This window comes from Cupressus sempervirens, chromosome 10 (assembly GCF_028749045.1).
Source record: "Cupressus sempervirens isolate cs-2001-9-10 chromosome 10, ASM2874904v1, whole genome shotgun sequence".
In the NCBI taxonomy this organism is placed as follows: Eukaryota; Viridiplantae; Streptophyta; class Pinopsida; order Cupressales; family Cupressaceae; genus Cupressus; species Cupressus sempervirens.
This window is the reverse complement of record NC_143127.1, coordinates 730,306,160-730,321,388: the sequence shown is the minus strand read 5'-3', so window position 1 is coordinate 730,321,388 and position 15,229 is coordinate 730,306,160.

The window sequence follows — 15,229 nt, the reverse complement described above, 5'->3', positions numbered from 1 at the left end:
GTCAACTGTGTGAAGTTTGATGTAATATCATTTTGAAGCAGTTGATGAATGGAAGCATTGTGATTATTCTATATAAAAGAATAGAGGAAGCTTAATCTACTGTTTAGGGGTGAAATGCACTGTGATTTAAATGTTTTAGTATCTGTTGAAGTTTTTTAGTGATTTTGTCATGCATAGATGATCCTTTGTCTGGGGTGTTTGGGGTTTGAGGACCCAATAGAAGATCAAATCAAAGGCCGAATAATTATTATTCAGATTGTGAGTAATGCTCAAGAACTTGATCTCAATTCTTGGCGATTTTGAGACACCCAAATCCAAAAAAAGCTCATACGATGGATGAAAATGTAGCAACTGTAAAAATTCAGAGGTGGATGAATGACGAACACATTGTGGAGTTGATTAGACAAGATGAGAAGGAGCGGCTAAAAATGACAAAGTGGATCATGTCTCTGTTGCTCAGGCTCGACGAAATTCAAGGAGCCATTCCTTTTGTGTGGGAATCAAGAAAGGCTATGATCTGTGACCTAATTAATTCGCAAAAGACTATAGACAACATGATTGTCGTCAAATGAAGCTGATATTGTTATATTGAGTTGAGACTGCTATTGGCATATATAGATTTAAAGGTTGTTTAAAATGAATCAGGGCAGTGAACCTATTCTCGAGGAGCGTTGGTTGATATCCTAAAGTCGAAGACTTCTTATAGAACCTTGATTTGAACTCTAGTTCCTTGAAGGGATTCCAAGACATTGTTGAATCCTCAAGTTGAATAGGGTTCCTTAAGGGGATATTAGAATCCTCTGCATCAATTTGGTATCAGAGATCAGAATATTCTGAGTGTGTAGAAGGAAATCTACACCAGGCAGAGTTGGGTATATGATTTTTGTTAGTGAAGTTTTTGTGGTTGCAGGTGCTAGTTCACTCGCTGCAGATGGGTGGACAAGAGGTCTACTAGGTGAAGGCCATAGGAGATGGTCTAGGGCCAGAGAAGATGGTCCTTTGTGTGTCACCAAAAGTCTTGGGGAGAGAGGCAAGAGGGACTCCCAAGTGAGGGACAAAGTGTTGGTGTTTGTGAGCAGCATGGAGGAGTGGACAATGGACTGGGAGAAGCACCTTGATGGCAACCAGTTGAACTCCATTGATGGTAGTCATTCTGAAGAGTCACAGTCGAAAGTGATAAAGAATGGAAGCAGCAGAGGCATCGATCAAGTGAAGACATTTCCATAGGGACATGGAAATTTCAAAGTTGGGGAGTATGGTGCAGTGGCACCCATGAAATTTGGAATTTCCCATATCATTATTACCTAAACTATTATGCAAAATGTAAGGACATCAAATCTGTAGTGATAAGCCAAGTGGGCCTTTGTAACCGATAAGAAAATGGGATATCATGATAGACAATGTTCTTTGTAACTACCACAACTAGCTATTAATAAATAAATCATTGAGAAACGGTTACAACTAGTCGTTACAACCTACCACGAATATCTAAAGAGATACGAATACAATCATGTATAAAAAGGCAGATAGAGAATCGATAGGGAGAGATATAGAAGATAGTTTGGAAGAGGCATCGAGAGGGCTCTCTGGCGACAGCCAGGGAGCCATCCATTTTTGTTTTTGTAATTTGTAGATCAGTTTGTAATGAAGGAGAATTGTTTGTGATAATGTCTTAGTCTAGTTGAGTTTTTCTCCTTAATGGTTCTCTGTCATTCCTTTTATGCAGTCAGTTTTGATTCTTTGTGGAAGAAGATAATAGTAATCGGTTTCAAGAATTCGTATTCAATATTTTTATGAAGTCGGCTATGTGAAGTTTGATGTAATATTATTTTGAAGCAGTTGATGAATGGAAGCATTGTGATTATTCTATATAAAAGAACTGAGGAAGCTTAATCTACTGTTTAGGGGTGAAATGCACTGTGATTTAAATGTTTTAGTATCTGTTGAAGTTTTTTAGTGATTTTGTCATGCATAGATGATCCTTTTTCTGGGGTGTTTGGGGTTTGAGGACCCAATAGAAGATCAAATCAAAGGCTGAATAATTATCATTCAGATTGTGAGTAATGCTCAAGAACTTGATCTCAATTCTTGGCGATTTTGAGACACCCAAATCCAAAAAAAGCTCATACGATGGATGAAAATGCAGCAGCTGTAAAAATTTGGAGGCGGATGAATGATGAACACATTGTGGAGTTGATTAGACAAGATGAGAAGGAGCGGCTAAAAATGACAGAGTGGATCATGTCTTTGTTGCTCAGGCTCGACGAAATTTAGGGAGCCATTCCTTTTGTGTGGGAATCAAGAAAGGTTGTGATCTGTGACCTAATTAATTCGCAAAAGACTATAGATGACATGATTGTCATCAAATGAAGCTGATATTGTTATATTGAGTTGAGACTGCTATTGTCAAATACAGATTTAAAGGTTGTTTAAAATGAATCAGGGCAGTGAACCTGTTCTCGAGGAGCGTTGGTTGATATCCTAAAGTCGAAGACTTCTTATAGAACCTTGATTTGAACTCTAGTTCCTTGAAGGGATTCCAAGACATTGTTGAATCCTCGAGTTGAATAGGGTTCCTTAAGGGGATATTAGAATCCTCTGCATCAATTTGGTATCAGAGATCAAAAGATTCTGAGTGTGTAGAAGGCAATCTACACCAAGCAGAGTTGGGTATATGATTTTTGTTAGTGAAGTTTTTGTGGTTGCAGGTGCTAGTTCACTCACTGCAAATGGGTGGACAAGAGGTCTACTAGGTGAAGGCCATAGGAGATGGTCTAGGGCCAGAGAAGATGGTCCTTTGTGTGTCGCCAAAATTCTTGGGGAGAGAGGCAAGAGGGACTCCCAAGTGAGGGACAAAGTGTTGGTGTTTGTGAGCAGCATGGAGGAGTGGACAATGGATTGGGAGAAGCACCTTGATGGCAACCAGTTGAATGCCATTGATGGGAGTCAGTCTGAAGAGTCACAGTCGAAAGTGATAAAGAATGGAAGCAACAGAGGCATCGATCAAGTGAAGACATTTCCATAGGGACATGGAAATTTCAAATTTGGGGAGTATGGTGCAGTGGCACCCATGAAATTTTGAATTTCCCATATCATTATTTCCTAAACTATTATGCAAAATGTAAGGACATCAAATCTGTAGTGATAAGCCAAGTGGGCCTTTGTAACCGATAAGAAAATGGGATATCATGATAGACAATGTTCTTTGTAACTGCCACAACTAGCTATTAATAAATAAATCATTGAGAAACGGTTACAACTAGCCATTAAAACCTACCACAAATATCTAAAGAGATACGAATACAATCATGTATAAAAAGGCAGATAGAGAATCGATAGGGAGAGATATAGAAGATAGTTTGGAAGAGGCATTGAGAGGGCTCTCTGGCGACAGCCAGGGAGCCATCCATTTTTGTTTTTGTAATTTGTAGATCAGTTTGTAATGAAGGAGAATTGTTTTTGATAATGTCTTAGTCTAGTTGAGTTTTTCTCCTTAATGGTTCTCTGTCATTCCTTTTATGCAGTCAGTTTTGATTCTTTGTGGAAGAAGATAATAGTAATCGGTTTCAAGAATTCGTATTCAATATTTTTATGAAGTCGGCTGTGTGAAGTTTGATGTAATATCATTTTGAAGCAGTTGATGAATGGAAGCATTGTGATTATTCTATATAAAAGAACTGAGGAAGCTTAATCTACTGTTTAGGGGTGAAATGCACTGTGATTTAAATGTTTTAGTATCTGTTGAAGTTTTTTAGTGATTTTTTCATGCATAGATGATCCTTTGTCTGGGGTGTTTGGGGTTTGAGGACCCAATAGAAGATCAAATCAAAGGCCGAATAATTATCATTCAAATTGTGAGTAACGCTCAAGAACTTGATCTCAATTCTTGGTGATTTTGAGACACCCAAATCCAAAAAAAGCTCATACAATGGATGAAAATGCAGCAGCTATAAAAATTTGGAGGCAGATGAATGATGAACACATTGTGGAGTTGATTAGACAAGATGAGAAGGAGCAGCTGAAAATGACAGAGTGGATCATGTCTCTGTTGCTCAGGCTCGACGAAATTTAGGGAGCCATTCCTTTTGTGCGGGAATCAAGAAAGGTTGTGATCTATGACCTAATTAATTTGCAAAAGACTATAGATGACATGATTGTCGTCAAATAAAGCTGATATTGTTATATTGAGTTGAGACTGCTATTGTCAGATACAGATTTAAAGGTTGTTTAAAATGAATCAGGGCAGTGAACCTATTCTTGAGGAGCGTTGGTTGATATCCTAAAGTCAGAGACTTCTTATAGAACCTTGAGTTGAACTCTAGTTCCTTGAAGGGATTCCAAGACATTGTTGAATCCTCGAGTTGAATAGGGTTCCTTAAGGGGATATTAGAATCCTCTGCATCAATCTCTTTTTCATACAATCTATACTAACTTTCAAGGTTATACATGTCATCACCAACATGCATACCATATTCATCTCACTTCTCTAGTAATAATATGACATCAACGACAAGTTATAAAAAAAACAATACACTGTTGTATACCAAATTCCATACTTAGACAATTTTTTGATTATGAAAAGCTAATTATCTTTATTTTTCAGGTTTCCTATAAGCATGTACATCATGTGTTTCCATAAATGACAATAATTACATATCTCTATTAGCCAATTTTCAACAATCTCCCCTTTTGGCATTGATGGCAATAAAATATGGCAAATTGGCTAAGTAACAAAAACTACATAAACAATGTAATAATATTGCATCTATTACATTTATCCATATTTACGTATGCTCCCCCTTATAATATACTTTACACTTTTATCTTTTCTTTACCTAATTTAAAATTTTCACATTGTATCTCTCCCCCTTTGACATCAATGACAAAGGTCAAAATGTCAAAATCTGTCCAAAAACTATCCAACTGCTGGCAAAAATGTTGTCCTTCTACCTTAAGCTAGTAGAACCTTCATGCAATCATCAAAATTTTATTTTAGACTATCCATACCTTTAGTCCATGTCTTGTTGGTGGATTTAGTAGATGTTAGAATTGTACATAAAGCATATGTTGCAATCTCAACTACACTGTGGTCTAAATTCAAAAAGTTAGAATAAGTGTCCTTGGCCTTGACACATTCCTCCAACCATTTCTCAAAAAAAGATATTTTCAGAGCAATAGAATCTCTAAAATTCAATATCCTCTTCAAAATATGTTCCTTTGAACTTCTAGTTTCCTAATATCATTGTGAATACTGGCCACTTGTCCTTCAAAATCATCAATTTTACAAGATGGATGATGTATCTGGCTAGATAGAGCCTTTAGCTCACTCATCTTTCCTCCTATCTAACTGTCAATATCATTAGTCAATTTATAAGATAGGGTACATTTAATGTACAATATTTTACCATCTCATTGACACTTCTAAAGTTCCTTGATACAAGTATCAAGACTTATCAAATCATTCTTAGTATTTTGACAGATTGTGCTAAACAAGTTAGCATCACGTGAAATTCATGCCTTTGCTTTTGCAACACTTAAAAAATTAGTAAATTCTTCACCAAATGACTTCAGCACTACCTATGCCCTCTATTCTAGATCTTCTTCTATGTGTTGCACTACTAGAGTACTATGTAGTCTATTAGTAACCTCCATCAAGGTTTTATGTAGGCTCTTCATTGTTCTATTCTTCTAAATAAGATTTGATACAGATGAGATCAAATTAGTTTGATCATCATCATTAGTTGCTAAGCTGGCAAGTGAAAGTGGAATAGATGAACTAAAAGGTTTAGTGTCATCCTCTCTTTGCTTCTTGGCTACTTCTTTTACTCTTCTCTCTTCTTCTTTTTTCTTTTCTTTTTCCTTTTTTCATTTTCTTTCTTCTCTTCCTCTTTTAGTCTCTTCTTCTTGTCTTCCTCTATTTTCTTTCTTATTTCTTCTTCTGCTATTCTTTTATTTTCCTCCTCTTCTTTTCTTTTCTTTTCTTCTCATCCTCAAGCAATTTTTACTTGGCCTATTTAAATTGTCTCATTTTTTCTTTAATATCCTTAGTGTTGGGCTCATTCTATTTAGAACCTTCAAATGGATTAGTATCATCAATGTTAATAGTAACAACAATCTGATCTATTTACATAGTGTCACGCTTACTAAAACTTTCAAGGTTTTGGGTGATGTTGGAGATACTACCGTAGATTTTGTCAACACTTGACTTATTGTTGTTGTAGTATCACTTTTAATTATCTTTTTCACCCACCATAAATAAAAATAGTCTTACTTTATTTCTCAAGTAAGGTTCAAGATTATTCAATAATCTCTTAATCTCTTCTTTGTCATCAATCTTGCAAATAGTTATTAGCATAGACTTCTAAAGTCTAAATCTTCTTCTCTTGGTGGTGTCTTCTTCTCAATAAGCCTATCATAGACTTTCTAGTTTACTATGCTCTCAATATCCTTCAATTTCAAAATATTTTCTATAATGTATCTCATAGTAGAGATATCAATATGATCTTTTTTCAAAATTGTTTTTGAATTAAAAGCAGCCAAAACTAGGGGCCTAGCCCATAGAAAACAAACTGGTCAACTACCAGTGGAAAACCATCAAATCTAAACTAACCCCTATTGCTTCTTGAAACAAAAACAAAGTTTAAAACCATTATTAAGAAATTATTAGCATGCTTAAACAAATTGTTTGTTATCAAACTTAAGAAACTATAGTAAAATACTAACAAAGGCAAAATAGCCTTACAACCTATTAAGTCTGATAACTAGTAGATTAAAAACAAAAAAAGAAAAGGAGTAAACCCTTAATATTTCTTGACCTCCTTCCTCCCCAAGAGGATCTTTTCTCAATCTTCTACCAAGAATTCAAATAGCATCTTAGAGTCCTCCTTAGATAGGTCCCCTTTAGTGTCCTTAAGTAGGCTTAGTGTGGTGGCAACCACATGTGTCACTTTTACCGTGAACTTGGTCAGTAGGTGCATTCTCTCCTCCAATGCATAGATTCTCTCCCACACCTCATTACCAACCTTTTACAGTACACCTAGATGGCCATCAGTACCAGCCTTAGTAGAATCTTGCATAATCAAGAGCTTTGTATCATTTTTAGAAACAACCTTAACAGGGGAGGAGATCATTATGGGGGAGGGCACTCTGTCCACCGTATCGATGAACTAGTCCCCTGTTAGTTCCACACACCCTAGATCAACTATCAGTGAAATATGCAACACATCCTTATACTCCTTTCCTTCTCCCAAATCCAACTTGGAGGATTCTAAAATCTCCTCTTCCACCTCCTCCATACCTCCCTCCCCAAAGTTTACCACTTTTTCTTTCATCCTCCATTTCGGGCAACCCAAATCATCCAAGCCTGACTCCTCTTGTGAGGTTCCCTCCTTCAATTTCCTCTTAACATTATATTTTTCTAACCTCCTCGACCTCCTCCTACCCCCTCTCCCCTCTTCCTCTGAATCCAAAACTCCTTCTCCTTCCCTTTATCCTATCTTCCTCTTTTTCCCATGGGGGAGGGATTCACTGGGGACCCACTAGGTGAAGGTTGTGGGGTAGGGGCTCTAGGACCCATAATCCTAAGGGGAACCATTTAGGGTCAGGGGTTGGGATGGGTAGGAATGTCAATTTTCACAATCCTAGGGGGGGCCAGGGTGAGGTGGGATTGATACAGCCTGAAGATTAAACCTTGGTGTAAAATGGTAAAATTAACCCCCTTTTTCATTTTTTCTTTAACATCAAGGGCAGTATCTTCTAATTCATGTAGCAAGAAGAAAGGAAGTGAAATAAAATCCTAGTGATGAAAATGATTAAGGAGAGGAAAGTGATAGTAGTAGCAGACTCCATACCTTCCTTCCAGGGTAAGATATTTTATCACAACCAAAAATACCTCATTCCATTGGTCAAGAAGCTTCTTCCGCATGAAACCACCTCTATGCCAAATTGGTTCCTCACCATCCACAAAAAAAATATTGCAGGCTCACATCATCTATCACCCTCGTCACCTTCTACCATTTCCTACCCTTCACGGTCAAGCTTGTCACTAGAGAAATCACCTCCTCAAAAATATGAAATGAGATACCATTAATCGTTACTTTTTGATCCTCCCAGGAGTTAACAAATTACATAGAGCAATTCTTGTCATGCCTATTAAGTGCCTTCATAAAAGAGACAAAATGCTCTCCTTGAGTAAGTACCACACCAAGGGCTTCCTCATATTTTCATCGATCATAGACTATTCAATGCACATCAAATCACCACCCATCTTTGCAATTTTTTCCTCTCCTCTCTTTTTCTTTAGGACTCAGACACAGTTTCTATAAATTACTTCACACTTAGGTAGAAAAAACCCAAAGTGGAAATGACAATCACAATTAATTGTAATAATGAAAACAACCAAATTAGCAAGAAAGATCATGTGTTGGATTCCACAATCTATCCCCCAATCATTTCTATAATTACCAATGCACATCAACCTTTTAAAAAATAATTCTTTTCTCTGCACAATGTAGGATGACACATATAGGGAAATAAATAAAAAATCCCCCATTTCAAACTTCCAATTTTTGAGCCATGTGTATTTATTATTGCCCATACCCAATCCTATACTCCTTTCCACTTGTACATCAAGGACATGTCCAATCTGCCAACTCAATAACATAATACAAAATATCTAGCTTGGACTCATCATTTTTCACTTCGTGGCTCACTAACTCCCTTACCAACTTTGGCAATGCATTCAAATTCCTCCAACATCTAAGCCCCTTCACCTTTAAGCTAATCATCACCATACCATCAGCCATGCTATTTCCCTCCAAAAATATGTGATTCAAATCAAACCTATTAAGAATGGTTAATAGGTACTTGATATAATCTATCACACCTTTGATAGCCCATCCCTCCCTCATATTACCTTTGACAGTCTCAATAATTATTTTAGAATCTCCTTCAATTTTCACATCCCTCCATCCCACACTTATGACCTATTTTAAGCCCCAATGCAGAGCCATCACCTCTATGGTATTATTTGAAACTTTCCCTAACTGACCAGTATACACCACTAGCATCCTTCCCTTGTTGTCCCTAACTATCCCTCCACCTGCCAAACCCTCCTTTCTAGTAGCACCATCAAAATTGAGTTTGACCCAATTAGCCAGTGGGGGTTCCCATCGGGTTTTTTTTCTAGCCATAAGATTAGAATTATCAATCTCCATAATCCATTTTGCCAATGACAAGCACTTGGCCACTTTGACCTCTAGGGTGGATAGAGGGAATGCCAATTTTCTCCACTTGCTACAACTAATGTTCTTAACTATCAATTTGTGGATCCTTTCCACCATGACATTCACCTCTCTCTCTTCATTCCTAAACAACCTATTATTTCTCTCTTTCCAAATACCCCAACAAACATAAGGGGTAATGATTTTCCACACACTAATAAGAAGGGGGTGGGTAAAGGGGCCCTACCAATTCATCACGAATTGCCTCATGTCCACATTAAACACCCAGTCCACTTCCAGCTTCTGAAAAATTCTCCCCCACACCTCAGAAGCAAAACTACAATGCAAGAATAAGTGGTTCATGCTTTCTTCCTCCATCTTACACATATGGCATCTATTTAGTAACTAAAACCATACTTCATCAAGTTGTCAATAGTGATAATTTTTCTCATGAATGGCGGTCCACCAAAAAATATTGATCTTTGAGATTAAGTTATTAAACCAAACATTCCCCTAGTCATTAGGTTCAAGAGTTTTGTTGAACATTAATTTATAGGCCAATTTAATCGAGAACTCCCTCGTCGAGGTAACCTTCCAAATGAACTCATCATCCATGTCCCTTCTCAGGATTCTATACTCTTCCAACATAGAATTAAGGTCATCGATTAGCTCCCTTCCAATTATATCATTCTGTTGCAACTTTTCCTTTCTCCACTTTCATCCTAGGTAAATAAAATCAGCTACCATTCCACCCCTTGGTCTTGTAGGTGATATTGGAGAGACCCAAACTTAGTTTTTATTAAAGGTTTCTCCATAAGCCATGGATCCCTCCAAAAATTAATCTAGTTACCATTCCCCACTATCCACCCAACACCCTCCTTCAAAAGGGTTATGTTTCTCACAATATTTCCCCAAATTTTGGAGCCCATAGGAAGATCATTTCTATAGGTCCAATGAGAGGATATTAGATCAATTATCCAAATCAATTATCTTCCTTACTCCCAAACCTCCTCTGTACTTATGTTTACAAATTTTTTCCTAGCTGACCAAATTTATTGTAATATTCTCGCTTCCTCCAAACCAAAGAAAGTTATGTTGAATTTTCTCCAATTTATTAGCCATATACTAAGTAATTTTAAATATAGATAGGAAGTACATTGGTAATCCTTGGAGGGAGGAAATAAATAGTTTTAGCTTTCCTGCACTACTCAGAGTTTTACCTTTCCACCCAATCAGCTTTTTCTCCATTCTTTTCAGAATGTCATTCCAAAAAAATTTACTCACATCTTTCACAATTAATAGAAGACCCAAATAGGTATCTTCTAACTCAAAAATGTTGCAAGCTAAAATATTAACAATCCTTTGCTATAGGTTAGGGGGTGTCAAAGAAAAACACTTTTCTTTTATCAAAATTAATCTTTTGATCCACAATTACTGCATATGTCTCCAGCACTGACTTCCAAGCTTTGTCTTCACCCATCAAGGGTTCCCTACTAATAAAGGTGTCATCCACAAATTGCTAAATCACTTTGGGAGGAAGTGTCGAAGTAGGTTTAATGTCTTTAATTATCCCCCCCCCCCCCCCCTCCAACTTGCTCATGAACACTCTTCCCAGGACTTTAGCTACCATAATAAATAGGTAGGGAGAGATAGGATCACCTTGCCTAAGTCCTCTCTCCCCTCCAAAATTCCCCCAAGATGACCCATTAACCATCACAAAATAGCTGATAGTTTCCACCATCGACTTCACCATTCTAATAACCTTTTGACTAAAGCCTACCCTTTCAATAACTTTGTACAAGAAAATCTAATTAATCCTATCATAAGCTTTAGAAATGTTGAGTTTCAAGACCATACTAGGATTACCACTCTTCTCCATAGAGTGCAAGACTTCATGTGTTGTTAAAGTAGCATCTACGATTTTTTGTCATGGGACAAACCTGCTCTAGGTTTTCCATATGAACTTATGTAGCAATGGCTTCAACCTATTCAGCAGAATTTTCGAGAAAATCTTGTAAGTAGTGTTACATAGACTAATTGACCTAAAGTCAGAAAGGACCTCTAGGTCTTTCACTTTGGGGATCAATGCAATGAAAATTTTATTGAGTTATTTAAGAAGTTTCCCAGTTCTAAAAAAATCACAAGCTACTTGAAGGAGATCCAACTTGATAATTTCCCAAAAGCCTTGAAAGAATGCCAATAGGAAACTATCAAGTCCCAGGGATTTATAAGCTTTCATGGAGAACACAACTCTGTGGACTTCCTCCTCAGTCACCATTTGAACTAACTCCTCATTGTCTTCAATGAAGATCACCATAGGCATACAATCAATCAGCCATTGCCTATCCTCCTCTCTGAAGCCTCTTTGCTCTTCTAGATAAGAGTTTCTAAAATAAACCATTTCCCACTTCCCTATCTCTTCAGGTTTATTTAGCTTCACATTATTATCATCTTTGATGTTATCAATAGTGTTTCTCCATTTATGAATTGAGGTAGATCTATGAAAAATGCAGTATTCTTATCACCCACTTGGAGCCATAAGACCCTAGACCTCTACTTCTAATAAGTCTCCTCTCTGATCATCATTTCCTTCCACACTTTTTGTTATTTATCCTCCTCCTAGATAATATTATCTATGGTCCTGCCTACCCCCATAGCTTTCTAAATCTTTATTAACTTCTCTTTCACCTTTACTTTAGTCTTAAAGATATCACCAAAATATCTTTTTTTCTAGGGAAGTACATTTCTTCTAACAGTCTCCAACTTAACAAAGAGTCTATACATCAATGTCCCTTCAATCTTGATCCCCCACCACTCAACCACCCTAGAGCTGAAGTTAGGATGGGATTGACACATTATTTCATATCTAAAAGGTCTTGAGCCCCCCAAGGAATATTCCTTCCAGTTAAAAAGGATAGGGTCATGATCTGAGACCGTCTTGGGTAGTCCCATTAGATAGGAGGAAGTTAATCCTACCCAACCAGTCGGGACCAAAAGTCTATCCAATTTGACTTGAATAAGGTCAACACCCTTCCTATTATTCAATCATGTGAACTTCACTACACACATCTCCATATCCATTAAAACATTATTATTTATAAAAGTAACTAGATCCTTCATATTATCATTAAAATCAATCATTCCTCCAACTTTCTTCGAAGGGTACAGAGGTGAGTTAAAATCTCCCATGCAAAAGGTGTTCTTATTTTTAGAAAGAAAAACTGATAGCTCCTCCCATAAGTTATGTTTTCCATTTCTAGTATTAGCAGCATACACATTAACAATATTCCATATCTTATCACCCATCCTATGTTTAGTTAAAAGATAGAATTTAGAAATATAAATTAAACTTCCATTATAGCATCTAGGTTCTAGAAGATAGTGACTCCTCCTGATGCACTTTCCACCTCACTATAACAAAAAATCACCCCTAGCCAAACATAAATTGCAATATTCTTCAAATTAATCATTGTCATTTTCACCTCCTAGATGAGCAAGATATCAATTTTCTAGTTTAACAGTTTTTGTTTGAGGGCAAATTGTTTATGAGGTTTATTTAATCCCCTCATGTTCCATGATAGAATAATCATTTTCTACCTTTTGTTAAGGATTCTAGAGTGGGTTGCCTACCACTTTCCATCTACTTTGTTCTCCTATTTTGTTTTCCTAACTTCCCTACATCCATCTTTAATTCCACTACCATCTTAGATTTCCTTGATACCCTTTTCTATCTTCTCTGAGTTTGCCACTTCCCTTCCTTATCATCTAGTTGGGCCAAGGGATCCACCATCTTATTTTGTAGTCCATCATTATTCCAGCAAAGGACTCTAGTGACCTCCCCCTCCTTCAATTCATTCACCTCACCTTTCTCCAAAGCCTTATTAGTGTCCCCTCTAAAAACCTCCTCAATCACTAGGTTCCTAAAAGGGGTACTTAGGAGCTCCTCAATGCTTTGCAAAAAGGGAAAATAATCAATTTCCCCTTCCTCCAACCCCCCAACTCCCCTTCTTGTGTGTAGATATTCTCTAGATATTTCCTCTAACTCTTCTATCCTTACCCTCCCCATCATAGCTTAAGGATTATCTTTTTGCTCCTTCTTGTGAAGAGAAGTCAACTGTTTCTCCAAATCTACTTGAGAATTCTCAACTTTTAGCTCCTTCATAGGAAGGGAAGTCACCACCCTACCATCATGATTTCTCTCAAGAGACCCAACTCCCTCTACCCTTAAATATGGTGAAGGAGCCCTCCCTTCTATTTCTCCCTCTATTTTCTCCTTAGCCATCCTATATGGCTTCTTAAAATCTATAATCAAATGCCAAAATGATGAGCATTTTTGGAAAAGCAACCCCACATTCTCATAAATGATGGGTTGAATCTTCTTACCCCACTTCGAGCTTAGTGTAATAGACTCAGGTAAGGAAGTTCCCATCACCACATTAACACTAAACCTCATAAAGACCAGCCAAGACCTCTGCAAAGTAACCATATCCGCAACTACAAAGTGCCCAAAGGAATCCCCAATGGATTTCAAGATCCTCTCATCCCAAAACTCAAATAGAAGACCCAGTAACCTAACTCATACTAGAGCCATCTTATTTAGTTATTTCACTAGATCCAATGTTGGATGCCACTTAGACACCACTAGGCTATGCTTTTTGTATGACTAGGAACCAACCATCATCATTGTCATATCTTGAGCTTCTTTAAATTTAAATCAAAAAAGGCCTCCCGACATGGCCAAAACCATCACACTCTCATTCAACTTCCATCTCTGACTTACCCACTTCCTGACCATCTCAATCAATGGGCAAAAGGAAAAAAATCTACCTATGAGGTAGAGCTTCAGATTAGCCAACACATTGTCAACCAAGTTGTTTGGTACCACTATTTCCACCCCCTCCTCACTACTAATCACTTTAGGAGCTTCCAACAAGATGCTAGTTGCTTTCTCTCCAAGAACCACTTTCTTCCAACCTAAACCCCTTTTATGACTCATTTCAATCTCTTGACCCACAAAAAGAGCCATAGTATGACTCATTTGAATCTCTTAGCCTACCAAAAGATTTTTTGACTCCACCGGCACTCCCCAATAGGACGAATGGTGTCGATATTCCCCTAGGTGACCCCAATCACAATCAGAACAAGATGTAGGTCTGGGCAAGGATCTAAGAAGACTAATGTCTTGTCTTGTCTTTTTCAAAAAATTTATTCAAGTCATAAAAATTTTTCATCTAAAAAAAGTTACCCTCACTAGAAATAGTTGAGTTAATATTTTCTATCTTTGGCTTGCAAGGTTGTCGAGCTTTTCTTGTTGGTTGCTTTGTTACTTTCTCTGGTAGTTTATCTTCTTCTTCTTCTTCTTCTTCATTGCTAGATTTAGCAATTTTCAACAATGTCTTTCGCCTCTTTCCTAGTCTAGTAGGTTGTTGCTTGACCCTATTTGACTTTGTGGTCACTACTTCCACTAATCTCTCAAATCTTGTCTTTGGCATATTAGGTTGCACATCTAACACTGCTACATATGGAATGCTCTATTATGAAGATGTTTCTGCAATAGATACTAACAAAGGTTGCACATTTAGTTTTCCTTGTTTCATGATTTTCCTAACTACCTCAAACTCACTCGCAGCCATACTGGCCTCTAATAAATGTTTCTTCATAATTGACTCTATCTTCTTGTGTGATGCCTTATTTAAGGATACCTAATGAGTTGACTAGGTAATCTCATCATAGGTTCCAAATTTTTATTCTGCTTTATCCTTCTCTAATTTCAATAATAAATCAATATAACCAATTACTATATCATAATTCAATTCATAACCCAAGTGATTAAGAAATGTTTCCCAAGGTTCTACTACTTGAATATATGTATAATCTATATCAACCATAATACAAATGTCCTCTTTAAATATGTCTACAATTGCAAGTCCAATTCAAAATCTCTATCTTATTTCATTCTGGAATGTCTTCATTATTAAATTCCCACTATCCAATATCTTGTCTATAGG